Source organism: Alligator mississippiensis, chromosome 1, assembly GCF_030867095.1.
Source record: "Alligator mississippiensis isolate rAllMis1 chromosome 1, rAllMis1, whole genome shotgun sequence".
Lineage (NCBI taxonomy): Eukaryota > Metazoa > Chordata > Crocodylia > Alligatoridae > Alligator > Alligator mississippiensis.
Genome location: NC_081824.1, coordinates 123,451,759 through 123,472,656, shown reverse-complemented (window position 1 = coordinate 123,472,656; position 20,898 = coordinate 123,451,759). Strand labels below are relative to the sequence as shown.

The following is a 20,898-nucleotide window of genomic DNA, read 5'->3' as shown; positions in this document are numbered from 1 at the left end:
ACAGGTAAGTGTGGATATGAGAGCTATGTAAAATAATGAATGGTATAGGGACTGGACCTCTTCTTTACCTTTCATTATACTACAAAAGCAAAGCAGCACTCAATCAAACTAAAAGCAACAAATTTAAAACTGATAAGAGCAGCATTTTTAAAAACATAATAAATAACTGACTGCCACAGGTATCCCCAAGGACATGAGTTTAAGAGGCTTAATAAAAAGATTAGATATTTATATAAACAAAAATATTCATTCTATCTGAGCCAGTAGTTATAAAAGCCATAGATGAAAAGTAGGGCTGGAAAAGACCTCTGGAGGTCATCTAGTCCAACCTCCTGCCTGAGGCAGGATCATCCCTATCCAATTCGTAATTTAAACTCCATGTAAGACTACTGTCAACCCTGATAGAACCCAGACATAAAACCCTAACCTGCCATAGGTAAAGCACGGGAATCACGTCAGTCAATGTCCTGCTCCTATACAAAGATGTCAATATATCCTCAAGGCATCCCAGGTAGAGGGTCATGTCCCCTGCTATAGTAGAAGACAAACCCTCCCACAGTCCATACCAATCTGACCATGGGGTAAAATTTCTTCCTGACCCCAAATGGGGTGAATGATTTGGCCTTCAGTGGAGGGGCAAGACCCCTTAGCCAGGAACCTCAGGCTTTGGTCCCAGCACAAATGTTGGCATATCCCAGTCAAACTCTCTGGCCTTGGCTGTAGTCAACACTGAATGCCTCTGAGGTAGGCTTAAAAACACCCAGACACATGTAGCAGAAAGGAGGGGCAAGAGAAACCAGCAAAGCCCAGAAGCTTGGGAAATACCCATAGTAGAACATAGGCATAGCTACACCTAAATCATCCCTGACCAGTGGCTGTCCAACTTCTTGAACACCTCCAGTGATGGAGAGTCCACAACTTCCCTAGGCAGTCTGTTCTACTGCCTCGCTCTTCTAACAGTGACGTTTTTCCTTCTATCCAGTCTAAACTTAATTTGCTGAAATTTCAAGCCCTTGGTCTGTACCCTCCTTTCTGCAGCAAGAGAGAAAAGCTGTTTTCCCTCTTTTTTATGGCAGCCCTTCAAGTAGTTGAAAGCTGCTATCTTGTCCCCCCCGTAAGTGTCTTTTCCACAAGCTGAATATGCCTAGCTCCTTCGGCCTCTCCTCGTATGACTTGCTTTCCAAGCCCTTTATCATCTTGGTTGCCCACCTCTGGACCCTCTCTAACTTCTCCACATATTTTAAAAAATGTGAAGTCCAGAACTGCACATAGTACTCCAGATGAGGCCTAACCAGTGCGGAGTAGAGTAGCTTCAGGTGCAAGACAGTGCCATGTCTTTCACCTGAGGCTTCTATTGATGTATCCCAAAACCACATTAACCTTTTCGAAGCTGCATTACATTGCAGACTCATATTGAGTCTGTGATCTACCAAGACTCCCAGATTCTTTTCCATAATGCTGCCATCCAGTCAGGTGTCAACAATTTTATATTTGTGTTTTTGATTATTCTTCTCGATGTGTAGCACCTTGCATTTGTTTGCATTGAATTTCTAGAGGCAGACTCTGATGAACTATATGGCAGGTAGAAAAAGAATGAGGGCATGACACACCCAAACGTGCACTCAATTGAAAGAAAAAAGAAGTATAAACACAAATGATATTAACAGCAAGCTTTTCAATTAACATTTGTTCATACACCTGGATTCTTGTGAATGAAAGGTTTAACATTTCATTATCAGTTTTCTAAACTATCCCGTCCATAAGAACACAATTAATGGAGCAATCATATTATTCCTCCAATTCTTTCTCCTTCTACTACAATGATGATGATAATTAATAACACTACTATTAATTTGCATCTCTCCCTTTTGAGACTGTCAGGAAGCTTTATACATTTGCATAAATTTAGCCTCACAATAACCATGTCGAACCAGATAAATATTGTCAAGTTTTTTTTTTACAGATAGAGAGATTGTTAAAGTCCCACTATTTCTGTAATAACTTCATGAGGAAGTAGGCCGGTTCTCAAGTGGACAGGGTAGAGAGGCAGAGAACAACTAATTATCCCCAATGAATGAATGTATTGTTTTAAAACTGTTTGTAATTTTCAAAAGAGTTGTTTAACATTTCAACTCAGTAGAAGGCATGAAGAAAAATAATTTAATATTTTCTATTATGTGGTTGTGGCAGCAACAGTAGTTTTCAAAACTGACAAATGTATATGCTTGTGGAGCCAATCATATTTTAAAACAAATGACTGTGTTTAGTAAATTGTGTGCCACCCCTTTATGTATTATTATCATTCACTGTATTTTATTTCTATCAGCAGGTATGATGTGCTACTAGGTGCTTTCCGGACAGACAAGAAGGAATGATCCTAGTGAGTCAGTGAAATTTATACTTGTCACAGTTGGAAATCTCACCCTTTGGAATGATCCTACTTCTAGTTTTGAACTTAGTTAAAACCAAAGTTTTGTTTGGAAACAGACCATGCTGTAGGGTGGACACTATTAAGTCATTTTTTGTGACAGCCAGGCTAGATGAGTGATTGCAGATGATCTGGTGATTCAGGCACTTCTTGCTACCTCTGAATAGAACTACAGGCAGTGGTTTAGAAAAACACCAAAACTGCCACAGCCCCTACCCACAATAACGGTCTCATAAGATCTCACCTCATGCAAGTTTTGCAGAGGAGACAGAAAAAGCTCTTGTATGTGGAACCAAGCAATTGGGTACAACTGACCTCTCTCTGCCTAAAGGGATCCTTCCCAAATTCAAGTTGTTCAGCCTGTCAAAACCTGCTTTGGGGGCTGAGCTGAAGAACATTATAGAACCAAAGTCTAAAGTCTCTAAACTCAGAGGTAACTTCAGTCTCTTCCATAGGACCCTTACTGTGTTTAACATTATTAATATACCTTATAAGTGTCACAACCCAAAGTTGTGATTTGTTGTTTGTGTGTGCTTCAGCAACGCTAAATTATGTTCCCATTAAAATTACAGTTTCCTTGCACGGTAGAGTTCTCTGCTGTGGGAGAGAACTCTGGTGCAACGGGGGATTTCCCGCCAATTTTCAGCTTCTTTGCATGGTGCATTTCTTTTGCATCTCAGAGATGCACGGTGCAAAGGAGTTCCCGCCATTTGTATTTAGATTCGCGCCACATTATTGGCCGGTTCTAAATGTAGGCATACGAGGCGGCTAGCTATTGGCTTGCTAGCCGTACAAAAGGCTTGGGTAGCTTCCGCCCAAGCTGGAGAGAGAGGAAAACTGGAGAGATACAGAACTCGCCAGGAGGAGGAGACTTTGCGCTGTGTGAAGATCTCCAAGCGATGTGGACCCTTGCGGACCCAACGCGCTTTTCTTAAGCAGGCAACAGAGGTTTAAACAGCCTCTAGCCTCTCCCCGTCGCTGAGCGCAATCCTAGACGTATCCCTATCCTATATGCCCAATTTTCGAAACCACGGAGTCTTAACAGCTCCGGGGGACCTGGGAACCGAACAAAACCCACGGAGATTCAGCCACTCCGTGAGGAAAGAATTGCCGAACCCGCGGAGCCTAAACCACTCCGGGGCCAAAGAACCGAGTTTGTCAGAGTCCTCCAACAAGGATTTAAGCAGAGCTGCACCTGGAAAACTGTCCAGCCTACACCGCAACCATCTTGGGTGTAAGTAAATAATCTTTTCAATCAACCACTACGCCTCCGTAACTAATTCTAGCTCGCGCGTACCTAACCGCCCCGCGGTTTTCTCCGACCCCGCGTGCCCGGGCTGCTGGCCACAGTCCGTGTGCGCAAAGACGGGCCCGGCTCGCCCCCGGCCCGCACATGGCGACGAGGATGGGATCAGGAGAAGACGCGCTAGAGCTAGAATTGGTTAAGAACTGCCCTTGGCGCGATAACCAACGCCAAGTGAAAAACTTTGAGGAACTGGAAGCGCATATCGCTTACCACCAGGCGGGCGGAACGGGTGAGAGATTTGTCAGCAGATGCCTGTCGCTGAAGGGAGAAGAGGGAGTCTCCAAAGACGGAGCCCCGAGAGAGGGAAGTGTATTTGCTCCCCGTGGCGTTCGGGTGTATAATGAGAGACGAGCGGGTCCTGTTCAGGCCCCTCGATACTGTGTCCCTCGCCGGACCCAATCCGGCAGGCGAAACAAACCCAACTTTCACCCGGGAGCGTGCCCGATGCCTACGATATGCTCGGGAGAGTGAAGAGCCGGAGTCGATCTGCCGGTTCCCTCCTCTCATGGTGGCTAGATTAAGGGGTTGCGAGCTACCATCCGAGCTCTGCGAAGACATGGAGAAGGAACGAGCCGCAAATGAGAGGGTGGCCCCGTGGTACAACAAGGGGGGAGAATGTAGTGCAACTTTTCATACTATAATGAATCTAATGCAAAAGAACTTAAGTTTGAAAACCCAGCTGCAGATGGCGATCCGAGCGGTCAAAGAAGCGGCTGAGAAAAAGGAGCCTGAAACGCCAGTCCAAGATGGCGCTGAGCAAGAGGGAGACCGCGTGGAAGAACCGGAAAAGAAGGATGGAGCTTCTGAAGAACCCGCGAGAGTTCAGTCAGCGACTCCGCCCATCGACGCAGCGTCGTCTCCGGCAACCCCGCCTAGCGACGCGGCGACGTCTCTGCCGACCACGCCTTCCTGCTGACGAAGGAGAGAGTCAAGCGGAGGAGTGCATCCGCCCCTCCTGCCTTAAGCAGTAACAGCAGCAGTAACCCCCATGGCAGCAGTTCAGCCTATAACAGCATCATCTCCCGAAGGAGCAGCTTATTCTACAACAACAACTAACCGAGTTGCTACCACCTATTATGCTCGCACCAGAGCTGAGTTGCAGGATTTATGTAGAGCATCAAAAATTCAACCTGAAGAGACTCTAGCTGTATGGTTAGGACTTTTAGTCATGGAACTTGGATCCGACCTGCTGAATCAAGAAGAAGCAAGCTCCCTAGTCAGACAAGCTTCGTGGAGTAGAGGACATGTCACCGACATCGACATGATAACAGTTAATACTCACTTGCCTATTCCACTACCCGCGCTTGTTGCAGGACTGATTAGTCAGAAAGCCCACGTGTGGCATGCAGGACGGCCAGAATATACCGGCACAGAGCATCTCATGCTGGCATTCATCAGCGTCTCGTACTGTGCTTGGAACCCGAGAGCATGTGCGCTGGGACTGACATCACTCCAGCGAATAAGACCATGGCCTCACCGTCACTTGTGAGATCCTGGAACCGTTCCACTAACCTCTCACAGTTTAGATAGTTGCCTCGAGATTTATGGGCAAAAGAACATTGTCGTCCTTCGGATTCTGCTCAGTCCAATGGTAAACCAACCCGTGAGTAATCTTCTTTGTCAGTTGCCACGACTGTGTATCCTGATGGAGCCAAGGTTGTCTCTTGATCGGGACTGTCGACACCCGACTGGACCTCAAGGCACCAGACGTCATGGATCCGATCTTCCACCACTGCCACCGAGAACCCTACAGGAGCGATACATGTTTGGATTTCTCCTACAGCGTTCCGGACTCAATAAGTGGCAGCTTTGGATTTTAGGAGACGCAGGCCAATGGCAATTGGCTTATGAGTTAGGTTTTCGTTATTTAGAAGAGCCAGATGATGGATCCTCAACGATTTCATCCAATTGAGCCATGGAAATTGTTTAAGTTTGTTGAATAAGCTCATTAATCTATTTTTTGAGAGCTTTCTGTTTACAGATCCGATATTCAGAGTACGTGGCGAGGAGGAGCCCTGAGAGGGATGACATCACCGAAAGAAGTGAGGGCCTGATGCGCGACTTTGCCATGACGCCCACTGAAGCCCTGATCATGCAATTTTGTTATGAATCAGATTATGTGTTTGTGTTGATTATTGTTTCTTGATTGTTATGTAACTTAATCCCAGGGCAGCGAATTTTATGTTTGTTTATTTGTTTGTTTGCTTGTCTGCTCGTTTGACAACTCATGACAAGGTTCTAGAGTGAAGATTATAGCATAATTTAGCTATGCTCTCAGCAAGGGGGGATGTCACAACCCAAAGTTGTGATTTGTTGTTTGTGTGTGCTTCGGCAACGCTAAATTATGTTCCCGTTAAAATTACAGTTTCCTTGCACGGTAGAGTTCTCTGCTGCGGGAGAGAACTCTGGTGCAACGGGGGATTTCCCGCCAATTTGCAGCTTCTTTGCATGGTGCATTTCTTTTGCATCTCAGAGATGCACGGTGCAAAGGAGTTCCCACCATTTGTATTTAGATTTGCGCCACATTATTGGCCGGTTCTAAATGTAGGCATACGAGGCGGCTAGCTATTGGCTTGCTAGTCATACAAAAGGCTTGGGTAGCTTCCACCCAAGCTGGAGAGAGAGGAAAACTGGAGAGATACAGAACTCGCCAGGAGGAGGAGACTTCGCGCTGTGTGAAGATCTCCAAGCGATGTGGACCCTTGCGGACCCAACGCGCCTTTCTTAAGCAGGCAACAGAGGTTTAAACAGCCTCTAGCCTCTCCGCGTCGCTGAGCGCAATCCTAGATGTATCCCTATCCTATATGCCCAATTTTCGAACCCACGGAGTCTTAACAGCTCCGGGGGACCTGGGAACCGAACAAAACCCACGGAGATTCAGCCACTCCGTGAGGAAAGAATTGCCGAACCCGCGGAGCCTAAACCACTCCGGGGCCAAAGAACCGAGTTTGTCAGAGTCCTCCAACGAGGATTTAAGCGGAGCTGCACCTGGAAACTGTCCAGCCTACACCGCGACCATCTTGGGTGTAAGTAAATAATCTTTTCAATCAACCACTATGCCTCCGTAACTAATTCTAGCTTGCGCGTACCTTACCGCCCCGCGGTTTTCTCCGGCCCCACGTGCCCGGGCTGCTGGTCACAGTCCGCGTGCGCAAAGACGGGCCCGGCTCACCCCTGGCCCGCACAATAAGTACCTTGTAGAATCAGAGACTAAAAAGAGTTTCAGAGGGCTGTGATTCAAATGCTACAGGGAGATCATGTCAAGAGCAGGATACAAAGTGAGACTTCTTTTGATGTCATCAACAGTAACTGAGTTTCCCTTCTTTTATGAAGCTATTACTGAGAACACTTACAGCTCACTCAGTCATTTTTGAATGAACATTTCTTTCTTTAAGATGATTTTGGGCCTCACTTATTACTGAAGTACCCAATCAGACCTATTTTCAGGGAGAAAGAAAATGAACTTTTGAAATGCTGCAAGCACCAGAAAAGGAGCAAGTGTCAGATCCCTAGGTCAGGAGTGCACTACTTCCCAGAAGGCCCTTCCAAGACACTGGCTTCAGTCCTTGGTGAAGTAGGATGGGAAAAGTCAAGGTAAATGTGGTTACTATGAAAGTGGGCAGGATGGGGGCAATCTCAGATTAAACCAAACTCTGTCAAATATGACTCAGGTGAGGTTCAAAGCAACGTAATTTGCTTTGGCTGGATCAGTATCTCCAGGTCAAGTTCAAGATCTTCAGTTGGACAAAATAGAGGTATCCAGAAAATATTCAGAAAGAGGAAAGACAGTTATAATACAGCTTGTATTGAAAACTTGAAAAACAAAATAAGAAGAATATGTAAGCATAACAAATCAGGGAGTACTTAATTCTTTGTTAGCTTTTGGTCCACTCCTTTAAAGGGTTAAGCCCTCCAAGTACAGGGTGGAGGCCTGCTCATAATTAATTTACAATTAAATTAATTAATTAAAGATAATTCTGCCATTGTAAAATTATTGGTCATAATCATGTAAGACACTTGGAGCAACAAGATGAGGTCCACAAGGTTCTGAGAACCTGCTGCTCCAGGCCCTTTGTACCTGATCCAAAGGCTAATGTGGTCAATTTGGATCAGACCCTAAGAGAGTAAAACATTACAATATGAATTAAGAGATTCTCTCATATTATTACCAGCCCAAAATATTAAAATATTGTGAATCAGGTCTAAAAAATAATGAGACTGACATGAAAAATATGACACTGAACCAACAAAAATAATAATTTTTGGTTTCTTTAAATTTAGTTTCTAGATTACATTACAGTCTTCAGGTTTCACACATATACTGTCTTCTTTCTTTCTCTTTTTTAAATTAAAGTTTAAATTTTCATGTAATCTTACAGGTCCAAGAGCTGGAGCTTATATGAAATGCCAATCCAAAACTTGCGATAAAACTGCAAGTTGGCAGTAATGCAGCATCAAATTACCATAGTGCAAGCCCAATTTTTTGTTAAAAGTTTTCCAAAACAGAATAGGAATGGAGAAGTTTTCTAGTTCAAAATTAAAATGAGCCATACTTAATAAATAAACACTTCCCCAAGGCAATGGGAAACCAAACAACACCACCATTGTGCTAGTGCCAGAGAATCAGGAAGTAAAATTGACTCAAAGTGCCTAGAAACCAAGTGAAACTATAGCCAAATTAGTTTTACTCTCTGAGCAAAACGTGTCACCAAAAATGCACAAATGGTGAAAAAATAAACATGGGTGTTATCTTTTATTGGACCACCTGTATTGTTGGTCCAGTAAAAGATATCACCCACAAAAATCCTTGCCTGTCACAAAGGCATCTGATTCTGGTTATCAAAAGGTTTCTATTAACAACACAGGTAAGGACTTCCATTAAAATCTATTTTTATCTTGACATTCTCTTCCTGTTTAACTACCGAGTCTGAATGCCAAAGACTTTTTTCTTTTTAATTTTATGAAAGAGGACCAGCATAAAAAAATAACTTCTTTGCTTTAGATAGTGCAAAGATGGAATGATTTCCCTTGGCTTACATGTTTGCTGGGGAGAAACTATACTAAGGAAAGGCAGGCACAGATATTCTGCTGCAGAAGGATTGGTATTGCCCCCTATCCCTGCCCTTCATCTCTCTCTCTCTCTCTACAGAATAGAGAGAAACAGCCACGGATATAAAACGTTTTGAATGCTCATTGGCTGCCAGGGTCCCCATGTAAGCTAATTGCAAAGCAAAGAGACCATATTGGGCACAAGTTTGAGGGGCATTTGTCCAGTCACTGCAATTACACTGTCTGCTGCAGGCGTCTGGATTGGGAACAGCAGCCTGGAAAAGAAACACTGCGATAGCAGCTCAGTGCATGCATCCAGTGCTCTTCAAGAGGGATGTCACCTGACTGCCTGTCTATACAGCAAGGAGCCCTGCGACTGCAAATGGCATGATTTTCACTTGTTTTGCACGCACCCGGCTCCCCGGGGGCTCTTTGCTGACAGATGGCAAACCCCCGCTTTCTGGAAGAGCCCTGGAGGAGCCGCTGGGAGCCCTGCTGCTCCCCCTTCCTGTTGGGAGGGAGGACAAAGCCACCCATGATTGAAACTACGCAGTGCATGACACACGTTAGAGCCGAATGAATGCCTTGGAAACCGCAAGGCAGCAGGTTGAAACGCTCTCCCTAGGCGGCAGCGGCAGGGGCTCCAGGATTATTTTCTTCTTCCTGACACATAACGTGATCTTGACCAGGGAAAGGGAAAGGAGGTGGGGGTGGGTGGGGGGAAAGGAGGGAGGGAGGGGGGAGGAGGATCCCACATCCTTAAAGGAAATTCTCAAGCTGGGAAGACGCACAACTTTTGCATGGCAAGTTGAGACTGGCTCTCCTGGGAGTTCCCTTTTCAAAGGAGGGGGAGGGGGGGGGGAAACAGATCTCCTCTGGCTGGGAGAGGCTGCTGCTTTGCACTCAGAAGCCCTGCCTCCTCCTCCCCCCCTGTCTGCACAGTGCACCTCTCTCTCTCTCTCTCTCTCTCTCACACACACACACACACACACACACACACACACACACACACACACCAACCAGCCCATCATTCTTCAGAACTGGATCTGCTGGTTCAGCCTCCCTCCCTCCCCGGGACGCGCTGGGGGATCCGATGACATCACTGGCTGAGCTCTCCCCCCCCTCCTCTCTCGCTCTCTTCTCCTTGTAACTTCTGTTCTGGGAAGTGGTGCCAGGAATAACCCAGTCTGTCTGCAGATCAGAGAGGCTCCCTCCAGCAGAGGGGAAAAAAAAAAAAAAGAGGAAAACTGCGGCTGTCCGGGCCTCTGTGTCTCCCTTAGAGAAAAAAAAAAAAAATCAAACCAAACAAAACCTCACCATTTAGAAAGGCAAGAGAGAGAGAGAGAGAGCAATGATCTAGAGGGACCCACATGAAACAGACGCCCCTTGGCTGCTGGAATATCGCTATCTGCCCTTCCGTACGAGCCACCTCGCCACGGGCACAACCTTAGGAGCCCGCAGCAGAGCGCCCACGGCGGGATCAACAACCAGCAACACAACAAGGGCACCAGCAGGGCTTTCCTCCTTCCTCCTCGCTGGCTTCCCAGGTGAGCAGCAGCTGCTCCAGCAAGGATCTCCCCTGCTCCCCCTCCCCTCCCTCCCTTCCCCTCCCCTCCCCTCCCTGTCCCCTGTCATGGGCACCAGCTGACAACCTCTGGGAGGTGGGGGGAGACCCTCTTGGAATGGCGGTGGGGGGTGGAGGGATGCAATATGTCACTGGAGCAGGGGAAAGTACTTGTCAAGTTGGGGGAGGGGGGGCAGGAAATCACCCTGCGCCTGCAACTTGCAAGGGGATCTGTTCGCAACTTGCTGCTCAGCCCTGGGGCCGCGGAGGTAGATGGGGGGAGGGGGGTGGGAGATCAGCCTGGAAAGGCACCTCTGGGGGAGTTGGGGGTTGTTGTTTGAATCAGCCCCGGTCTCCCCGGACACTGCGTGTGCCTGCCCCCCCTCCCCCCCATCTTGGAAAGGCTAGGGAAGGTCTTTGTTAGTGGCAGGCTGTTAGGAAATGTGGGGAATACCCAGCATGTAAGTGTATGCAGATGAGGAGCGAGGGGCTTGCGTAATCTGCGCCGGGGACTGGAATGTGCGGGGTTATAATGGGGGGAGGGGGGGCGGCTGCGGGCCTGGGCCCCGCGCTGGGCGCCTAGTGCGGGAATAAATGGTGTGTGCGCCCCTGTAGGGACACGGTGTATGTCTGATCCTGTAGAGTGTATGCGTGTGTGACCATATAATGTGTGTGTGTGTTCTTGCAGGGACTCTGTGTATGTGTGGGGAGCGGGTGGAAAGAAGTGGGGGGGGAGACACTTGCAGACGCTTGTGCAGGGGTTGTGGGGCTGCGCGCAGAGCTGCACGGGGGTGGCTGCTGGCATGCCAGTGGCACCGGGGAGGTGGGGGGCAGTTGTGGGAGGTGGCACGGATGGAGCCTGGAGGTGGCTCTGGCTGCTGATTTGTGCTGAGGCGCGTGGGCTGGGAGGGGGAGGAAGAAGGTGGGAGGGCGGGTTATGTGGGGGCGATGGAGACGTGTGTGTGTGTGGTACATACATGAGAGTGAGTGTGTGGGGGGTAGATACATGCGTGTGTGTGTGCATGGGGTAGATACATGAGTGTGAGTGTGGGGGTAGATGCATGAGTGTGTGGTAGATGTGTGTGTGTGCATGGGGTAGAGGTATGAGTGTATGCATGGGGGTAGATACATGAGGGTGTGTGTATGTGGTAGATACATGTATATGTGTGCATGTGGGTTAGGATACGTGTGTATGTGGTAGATACATCAATGTGTGTGGGGGTAGGTACACGCGCGCGCGTGTGTGTGCATGGGGGTAGAGTGTGACTGGGAGATAGATACATGAGTGTGTGTGGTAGATACCTTCGTGTGTGTGCGTGCATGGGGGTAGCTCCATGAGTGTGAGTGTGTGTGGGGGTAGGTACATGCGTGTATGCGCGCACGGGGGTAGATGCATGCGTGTGTGTGTGCGCGCGAGCGTGTCGGTGCCGGGGGCGGGCCCTGGCCCGTTCCGGGAATGTTCCATGACGTGGAGCAGGCCGGGGAAGGGGGTGACCGAAGGGGTGCGCCGCTGCCGCCGCAGCAGATGTGCTGCCCCCTGGAAGGCGAGCCGCTCCCCGGGGAGCCCGGCTCGTCTGTCCGCGCGGGGGATGGGGGAGGCTCCGGCCCTCCCTCCCAGACCGGCTTCCCCCTCGCCGGAGCGAGTGTGTTATATAAGAGGTGGCTGCAGGTCCGGCTGCCTCCCTCGGGTTATGTAACAACGACCCCCCCTGCAGCCGGGCTCGTGCCCCCGCGCCCAGCCCCGCCGGCACTGCCGGCTGCTGCCCTGCAGGGGTTGTCCCCGGGCAGGAGTGGGGGGGAAGGGAGGCTGCTTTCCCCAGCTTGCCTTGGCCTCTAGTTCCTCGGGGATGATGGGAAAATCAGATGGGAAGGGGAAATCCCAGGTTGCAGCCTGGCTCGAGAGTGCTTCTCCCAGGCCGGCTGCAGGTCTTTCCCCTTCCCCAAGCGTTTCCTGGACATGCCCCTCTCCTTCCTCCCGCCAGGGCATGGCATCACCCCGCTTTGATACCTGGGGACCTGCAGCAGAGAGGAAGGAGCCCCTCTTTCTGCTCGATTCCACGCACTTCCAAGCCTTCATTCTCCAAATTATGTCATTTTGTGCAACTGATATAATGAAGAGTCCCATTTAGGGAGGCTCAAGGCCCTTTCTCTTCCCAGTATTTTCATGGCAATGCTGCTTTGCAGAGCCTTCTTCCTTATGGGTCCGATATGCAGCTGGAATCCCAATCACTGTTGCCCTCACCTAAAGGCTTCAACTGTTTGGGGCTTTTCTTTTTTAATATTAAAGCTCTGACCCTTAAGCCACTAAACCCCCCCCCCCCCCCATTTCAGGAATATGCAGAATATTGTTTTTATTTCTAAGCTGCTGTCTTGACATAGCAATCAACCAGATAAAACGTGTACTAAAAGTATGACTCTCAAAACAATTTTCAGGGATTTTTGAGGTACTGTTTAAATGAAACTAATGGGAAATGACCTTTTACTAGAAATATTTTTTTAACCAGCATTTGAATTACATTTTGGCTCTTTGGGAGGTCCACAAAAAAACAATTGGGCTGCCCATCACAATAACCTAATAAAATCCCCCTGTATTCTGACTCCTCAGGTTATGATTTTCAAATCTTACAGGGGGCTTCTTGTCTCTTATGTCGTCCCCCCCCCCCAGTTCTCCTGTAATTCAAACCCAGTTTTTAACCCATTCCTGTTCTTTCTGGGCTGGAGCAGGTTTCACCATTGGAATTTGGCTGGTTCTGGTTCTTCCAAAGGGCAGTGGAAAGTACATGCCGAATGAAGGGCACTAATTTAGAATTGTGATAGTTCTGTATCCTAATGGCAGTAGAAGGTACATGCAGAATAAGGGATACTAATTTTCTGATAAACTGATCTTACACTGAATCTATGTTGTATTTTATTATTAAAGTGGGGGAAGTTATTAAAGGGGGAAGTCATCAAAGTGATTTGCAGAGAACACAAATAATTCCTTGCTGGGTATGTCACTGTATGAAGCTGTTTGAGTAGACACAATCTTTCCCTCTATGCGCAGCATCTAGCACAAAGGGTCTCAGATCTCTATTCTAGGTGATACTGGAACATAAATTATAGTATTTATGAAAGTGAAAGGACAGCTGGTCAGTCATGGAGTTAAAAGTAAATTCTGGATCCAATTCTTTAACTCTTTACATGGGCTAAGCTAAACTCCCTTCAGGAGCTAAACTTCTTCAGGAATTTAATCTTCAGGTTAATGTAAGGACAGGGTACACAGTCATTTGTACTTTGATGATGAAAATGATATGTAAATGTGTTAGTGTAATATAATTGTTTTTAAAGGCTTTGTCTGCTAGGTAGGTTTGTAGTCTTCAGGCATACTTTTAGTGCATCTGACTCTCAAAACTCTGGGTTTTTTTACCCCTGTATTTTCAGTTTCTCCTTGATTCTGAAGTTAGGGGTCACTTTCAGCATTCTGGGGATTTGGTGGGTTGACAGATTCTGTATGGCTTTGATTGTTTTGCCTGCTTCTAAAATATTGTTAACACAGAACAATGTGCTGGATTTGTATTATTTTTTGTGCTGTATTATTATTTCTTTATTTCTGTAAATAAATTCGAGATTGCTTTGGGTTTTGCCTGGGCAAAAGGTAGAAACAATGTGGCACAAAACCGAAGTATGATTAACCTGGGTATAGTTGTTTAAATCTTTTGACTGCTTAGTATTATACAACATATAGCATTCATATTTACTGATTGTTATTAACAGCAAGGGATATAAATACTATCTGTATTTAGTCATACATTTCAGTTCATTTGGTACTATGAGGGTAGAATAGAGCAGAATTTGGCCTAAAGTACAAATCTGGAAGACATGTAATTGAAAATTAACACAGCGAAGGCCTATTGTGTGGCAACAGTGCAAAACTGTTCTTCACAAAGACATATTTTGAGATCCTCAAGTGACTGGATTGCCTCCTATGTGAGATCTGTTTACAAACCATCTTGTTACCATGAAGACAAAACAGAGAACCATATGCATCCATGTGGTTCTTGCTGAATAATGGTACATGTGTCTGCTTGAATGTTTGGCACTGTAAAGTGTTTAGATTGCTTGGTGGCAACTTAATGCCTATTCTCTTGGTATATCAGCTCTAATACTTTTAAAAGAGCACTTTTAAAAATACATTTGAGATACCAGTCTTAATATTTACAGGCTGAGCTTAAAAACTTTAGAGAAAGAAAGCTTATCATAGAGGAGTAAGTTTAGTGTATACTCCATACTAGATGTTATTTATTTATTGGTATTTAGATGGTTCCTTTTGGAAGGAGCAGTTGCAAACTGGGTTTTAGCAAAAGTGAAAGTAACAAATGCCATTTTGGTGGGTTTTTTCCCCTGAGTCATTAAAAGGACAGTTGCTGATACTACCATTTGGGGAAAGGCAGCTGGAATACGGAAGCAGTATGTCTGGCAGCAGTGGTTTACTTTGCTGAATGCTGTAATCCTTATCTTTCAGAGGAAAAATGCCTGCTCTTAAACAATTTCACTGTAGGTGGTAAGCTGATAAGATCAGTTATGTGACATGTAAATTATTGTGAAAGAAGAGAAGCCATCTGTCTTTCAAATTTCAATAGAGTGGGGGATTGTACTAAAATGTGGTTCCGTATTCATATAGATGGCTGTTAGTCCAGCCCTGAAAATGGGGGAGTACAGCTGGAATTTCTTCCATGTGATTATTACTGGTTTTTACATAAGAATTCCAGATAAACTGTCAGACTCGCATGACAATTTTCTCCAGTTGGCTCGAGTCATTAACTTAAATCAGATACTCTAAGAGTTGTATTCTTTATGGTAGTGGCATTCAGAGGGGGCAGAGGAAAGAATGATCTAATTCACCTCTGTTTTCCAGATGAGGTAAAAATGAAAAAGATATGGGTTTAAAGGGTCTGTTTTCCTAACAAGGGACATGCATAATTTTTATTAACTGTGATGGGTTGTAGTTGTCAACAAAAGTTAATTACTCATTCTCCAGAGAACTGAACAGAAGGGTATGCAGAGACTGTATGCCTTCTGTACTTGATTAAGGTATGGTAAGTGACAAGGAGACTTTGCTGTTAATTGATTCTTGCCAATGTTTCTTGAAAAGAGACAAAGTCAATCTAATATTGCTTAATGCTGTTTTTTTTTTAATTCAGTTTTTACAGTCTCCTTTACATGGTGCATTCCAATTTAAAAAAAAATAAAGTAGAAAAATTATTGTTTTCCTCACCTGGTGAAGTTTATAAGGATCTTTTCAGCAAAAGGAACTGATTACTTAACAGTACAGAGGAAATAGTTAAATTACTAGGGCACAAAGTAAAGACATGGAGGGAGGAAAGAATAATAAGGTGTTTCACTAATATCTTTCAATCATATTAATCTTGGATATTATTTTCATGATACCGGGTTCTAACCTATGAGGCAGAAATGTGAACTTCTTTTTAATGGTACCAAAAGCATATATCATTAATTAAAAAAAATATATTTTCAGATATTAACAAGTATCTCTAGCAATTTTTAGGAATTCTTCCATTGCATCAAGTTTTGTTCCATAGGAAATATAAAAAAGGAATATTTCATAAGGGCCTCTTTTTTCTTCTTTAATGTATGCAAGATTCTTAAAAGCATGAGAGCAAAACTCCTTTGTAAGTGATAGTAACTTTGAAAGTTTTTAAGAACAGGTTAGACAAACACTTGACTGAGTTAGCTGAGATAGGGATTATCCTGCTTTGAGCAGGAAGTTGGACTAGATGATCTCCTCAAGTCTCTTCTAGCCCTACTTTTCTCTGGTTTTATGATGACCAGGTTGCTCCATGCTAACCTTTCTTCTGAGCTGAAGAGATCATCAACAGGGCTAAAAAAGCATACTAATCTCCAGGAACATCCAATTTTGTTTACCTTGTGATATAACTTCTCCTCCTTCTCTTCCTTGTTCTATATACGTTGAACATATGTTTGTATCTTAGATTATATACGGAAACTTTGTAGATTATGGCTTACCTTTTTACTGGCCTTCTGATCCGGATAGCTATAAAATGGTCAGATTCTGATCTATATTTACTGGTGTAATAGCAGTGATGTCTGGACCATCTCATTTTTGCCCACTTCTTTGTTTGCTTATCTGTCTTAGTATGTGCCACTATGGGCTTGCATTCTTTCACATTTTCCTGAGCATAAAATTGAAGGCATAGCTGAAAATCTGGTGTTTTACATTTTCATTGATTTCTGAGTAAGGGTAAGTTTTATATGAGTCAGCATATAGTCTCATCTGTTTTTTTTCTATGCTTCCTCTGGGTGGGCACAAAAGGGCTTGTGCACACAAATACAAACTGTATTGTTTTTAATAATACTAGCATAGATAAAGTGGTATAGTACACCAGTGTGGCAACAATGATACTTTTATAAATGTTATAATTTATATGTGTACTCTGAGCACCTTTATAACTATGACTGTGGCCATATTTGGGATTGTACCCACTTAACTGTTGTATAAGGCTAGGTCTTATTGCAAGTTTTCTTTTTCTGAAAAATGATACATTGTCTTTGGTTCAGAACTTTTAAATAGTTTATAGGAACATTTTGCATGTTTTATACTGGTTCTTACTTTTTTTCTCCATTTAGTAGAAGTTTGATTTACCTTCAGTGTATTTGACATTCTTTCTCTTCTTGCACTTCCCAATGTCCAAAGACAAAACAAAACAAAACATCAGTTCTCCCTCCCTTCAAAAGTAATTTTAAAAATATTTTAAGTCTCTGTTTTAAACTGCAAGTTCACTTGATTACAGCCTTGACAGCTGGTACTCTTACTTAAATTATATTTTCATTGGCTAAAATCTTTGGTTTTACACAAACTGCCAAAAAGGAAAAGGAGTGCACTGTATTTTTTTTGAAAGGTGCACTTTAATTGCTACTTTATGTTATAAGAGAGGCCCAAAACTTGATTGCTATAAAAGTGTTTCTTTTTAGAATAGTGCTTATCATAAATTCTATATAAAGATTACACCGGAAAGAAGCTACATAATTTGCATGTATAGTTTTGTAAAAAAGAGGTGAAGGGAATTGAAACTACTTGTAAAAGTCAACCTGTGAAAAAGTATGGGTTTGAGTCTGTAAATTAAAAATTAGATTGGGAAAATATGATCATATGTTCAATATTTTAGTATAATGTGTTTTCTGACCTTTAAGTCTGCAGTAATGCTATGAACCTATGGTTTCAAACACTTCTCTTGAAAATATCTATTGAAAAGAATGATAGTGTTAGAGCGATGTTTTAGCTTTGATGGGCCAGGAATTATGTGAGGGGCAAGGATTTTTTGGGGTGATATCTTTTAACGGGCCAACTGGAGAGTTGGGGAAAGGGGGGGTGGGTACAGAACTGGGCCCTATAATTTTTCATAAAGAGTATTATGAATAAGGTTTGATATTGAAGACTTATAATAAGCAGTTCAAAAATTTGAAAGAAATACTCAAATACATGTACAAAACGATATAATTCATAAAATATAACAAAAATAATATTTGTTAAAAAGTTTTATTTAATGAGCAATTGTCTAAGTTAAAAAAAATAATCTTTTCAGTCAGGGTGTTTTGCATATTTTGTCAGCATGGTATCAGTGTGGTCTTCATTTGAATTAAAATAGTGCTTTCTCCATTTCCATGTTTTTATGGAGTTTGTTTTGAAATAAAATAAGCATGGGGTACGTCCTATTATACAAACACAAGGACCCATATGTTAACTATGAAGTAAATGTGGCACATGCATAGTACTTTGTTTACAGTAGGGTAATTCACTAAAAAGTGCATGTTAGATTTTTTCAAGATAACTGTATAATACAAATTTACTGCATACCTTTTTAATGGTGACAGTAGCATAAAACCTACTATTAAGTCATATGCATTTTGCCTTTAATTTGGTTTGTGGCTATCATAAAACAAAAATAACTTTTTGTTGCCTAAACATGTCAAAACTAGTCAAGAAACATTTAACACACTGATTTATGGGCTAATAATGGGGGTGTTCTTTGTTGACAGGAAGATGTGATAATATTTAGTTACAGAGAATGGCCAATATGCAGCAGAACAGATGCTTGTGATGAGAATTAGCAGTGTCTGGAATAAGGTTCAAGGATTTCTAAGTATATTTCTACTCATTTTGGAATTCCACATGTATTGTCTTTAAGTGATTCCCAGATAAAATGCTTCTGATGACAAGTAAACATCACCAAAAATAAATTGACGAAAGCAAACTTGGCCCTCATTGAAACCTGTGCTGCCGGATTGCCTAAAGTTGTACCTTGTGTATTTTCTTCCTCTTGACTTCAGCCTTTGTGCCCAGTTGTAACTGATTCCCTGGATGTTCCAGGAGGCAGAGTAAAATCCAACTCAGTCTCTCCTAGAAGGCCAGAGATATGCAGAGAGGAAGAATAAAAAAGTAAAAAAAAAGTCACAAAAGAATTCTGGTGAAAAAACAGGACTATAAATAAGTTGAGCAGGTAGACCTACTGAGTTCAGTGGTGGCATTTTTGCCTAGTCACTTTCGAGAACAGGACTAAACCATGTAGTTTATATGAGCCAGTGTGTGTGTGTGTGTGTGATAATTTCTAGCATCTTGGTGCAGTGGATTTTTTTGAAATCTTACAATGCTTGTTTTACATGTAACTACAACTTGTGAAAATAACCAGAAGGAAGATAATTGCATTTGTCTTCTAACAAGATTACATGGTCCATTACATTTGTAAGATTAAATGCATTTGTTTTTCTTGCTTGGTGGGACAAAAATGGTTTTTAAAAAAGAAAAACTGGACGTATACAGGTTCATAGAATTAAAACCTTATCCTGTTGAAGTCAAGAGTTTCTCCATTGACTTTACTAGAACCAGGATTTCATTAATGGGAGATCCATGGGAGTTTCTTAATTTATGACAACAAAGGCAAGATTTTTCTATACTTTTTAAGATAAGAAACCATCCTTATGACAGTCTGATTTGATGTGCATAATGCAGACCATAGACAGATCCATTTTAAATAAATAAAGGTTAGAAGAGTTTTTTCTTTACTATACCTTCCAAAGTATTTGTATGTAACTGTTTTCACAGCCCTTCTCAAAAGTGGAACACAAAATGTAGCATGTTAATCGATGATTTGTGCCTAGTCCTCCAGTCCTGATAGAGGCAAAGTTCCCACAGAAGTAAATGGGAATTTTGCCAACCGTAAGATTGAGCTGTTAGATACAGTCTGTAAGTGCTCCCTAAAACTTAAGTTGTGGGCAGATTATTTTCATTTCATTTGACTTTTTGATATATAGTTGATTCCTGAAAATGCTTGATTAGGATGTTACCAATATACCTGAACCAATGTGTGATTTTCACTAGGATTTTAGTTTCTAATAAAAGTAATGTAACTGATGAAGAAATCATGGTCTGATGTTAGCAAAATAGCAAAGATTTTGATTTTTTAAATTTTTTGTGCTGCTAACTCCACAGTTAATGTGGTAGGAAGGAAACTGGGATGAAGACAATGGTATAGAAGCATGTGTTGCTGATGTTGACCTCCATTATGGGGATTGTTCATGAGCAATCTAAAGTCTGTTTGTAGTTACATACTGTTCACATCTTTTATTTTTACCACATTTTTTAAATTCCCAGGAAAAAAAATGTACAGAATTATTCATGACTTTGACCTGATTTATCATGACAGGTTATGAATGCTCTTTAGAAAGCTTCAGAATGATCCATTCTTTACTAAAGACTATAATGTACTTTGGTGTAACTCTTAGCGCTGGCTTGGAAAGCTGTCTTCGGAAAGGAGCAGGATTACAAGGCAGAACAATCACAACCTGGTAGAATTGTAGGGCAGTTCACATAGTGCATCTCTTTTGCTTTGTTTGGTTGTTATCACTGCTTTCAGTCCCCAAGATATTAAGAGGAAGAACAGAGATATGTTAAAGATATTCAGCACCAGTTGAATCTGTAGTCGGATGTTGGCTTGGTTCACCAATAATTGAAAGATGTTACCATCTGGTAGCTTTTTAGTGGCCTCCATGAAATAAGTTTGTGATATTTGTGTAATTTCATAAGAACAAAACATTTCAGTTGTCATGTTTGTGAACAGTCTCAGCAGAGAGGCATGAATGGGCATGCAAATGGAACTGTGGCTCCTCTGAAGCAGAGATGGGGAATGCTTGTCCTGCTACTTGGCTGTGCTGATTTCATTCTCCAAGACTGATGATGTGATACTTTTTATGAGGGCTAAGGTAACTCGCAGACAAACAGTGACAAAGGCTAATTCTTTAAGGAGGGAAATCTTCCACTGCTTTCCTCAGCCTGCAAAAATGGTGCCTAGTGGTTTTGTAATTGCTACACTACATCCTGGGCACCTTTACAGAAGAAGTTAACTGTGAAGTTGACTAATTAGCTCTGCAGTAAAGTGTCAGTGTCTACATGCATGGTGCTATTATGCTAGAGTAAGCTAATTAACTCCGCTGTAGGATAGTACTGCCCAACACAAGTACTGTCTTAAGGCAGAATTA

General features: G+C 43.3%; 1 protein-coding gene across 2 annotated transcripts in view; it reads left to right on the top strand.

Annotated features, from left to right (window-relative positions):
• Positions 1 to 9,637: 9,637 nt before the first annotated feature.
• The window catches only part of HIVEP2 (HIVEP zinc finger 2), a 192,581-nt gene continuing 181,320 nt past the window's right edge, over positions 9,638 to 20,898 (top strand). For both annotated transcript variants that reach the window (XM_019488388.2, XM_006278421.4), the window contains exon 1: positions 9,638 to 10,330. The gene's annotated coding sequence lies outside the window, so the exon portion shown is untranslated. The remainder of the gene's footprint in view (positions 10,331 to 20,898) is intronic.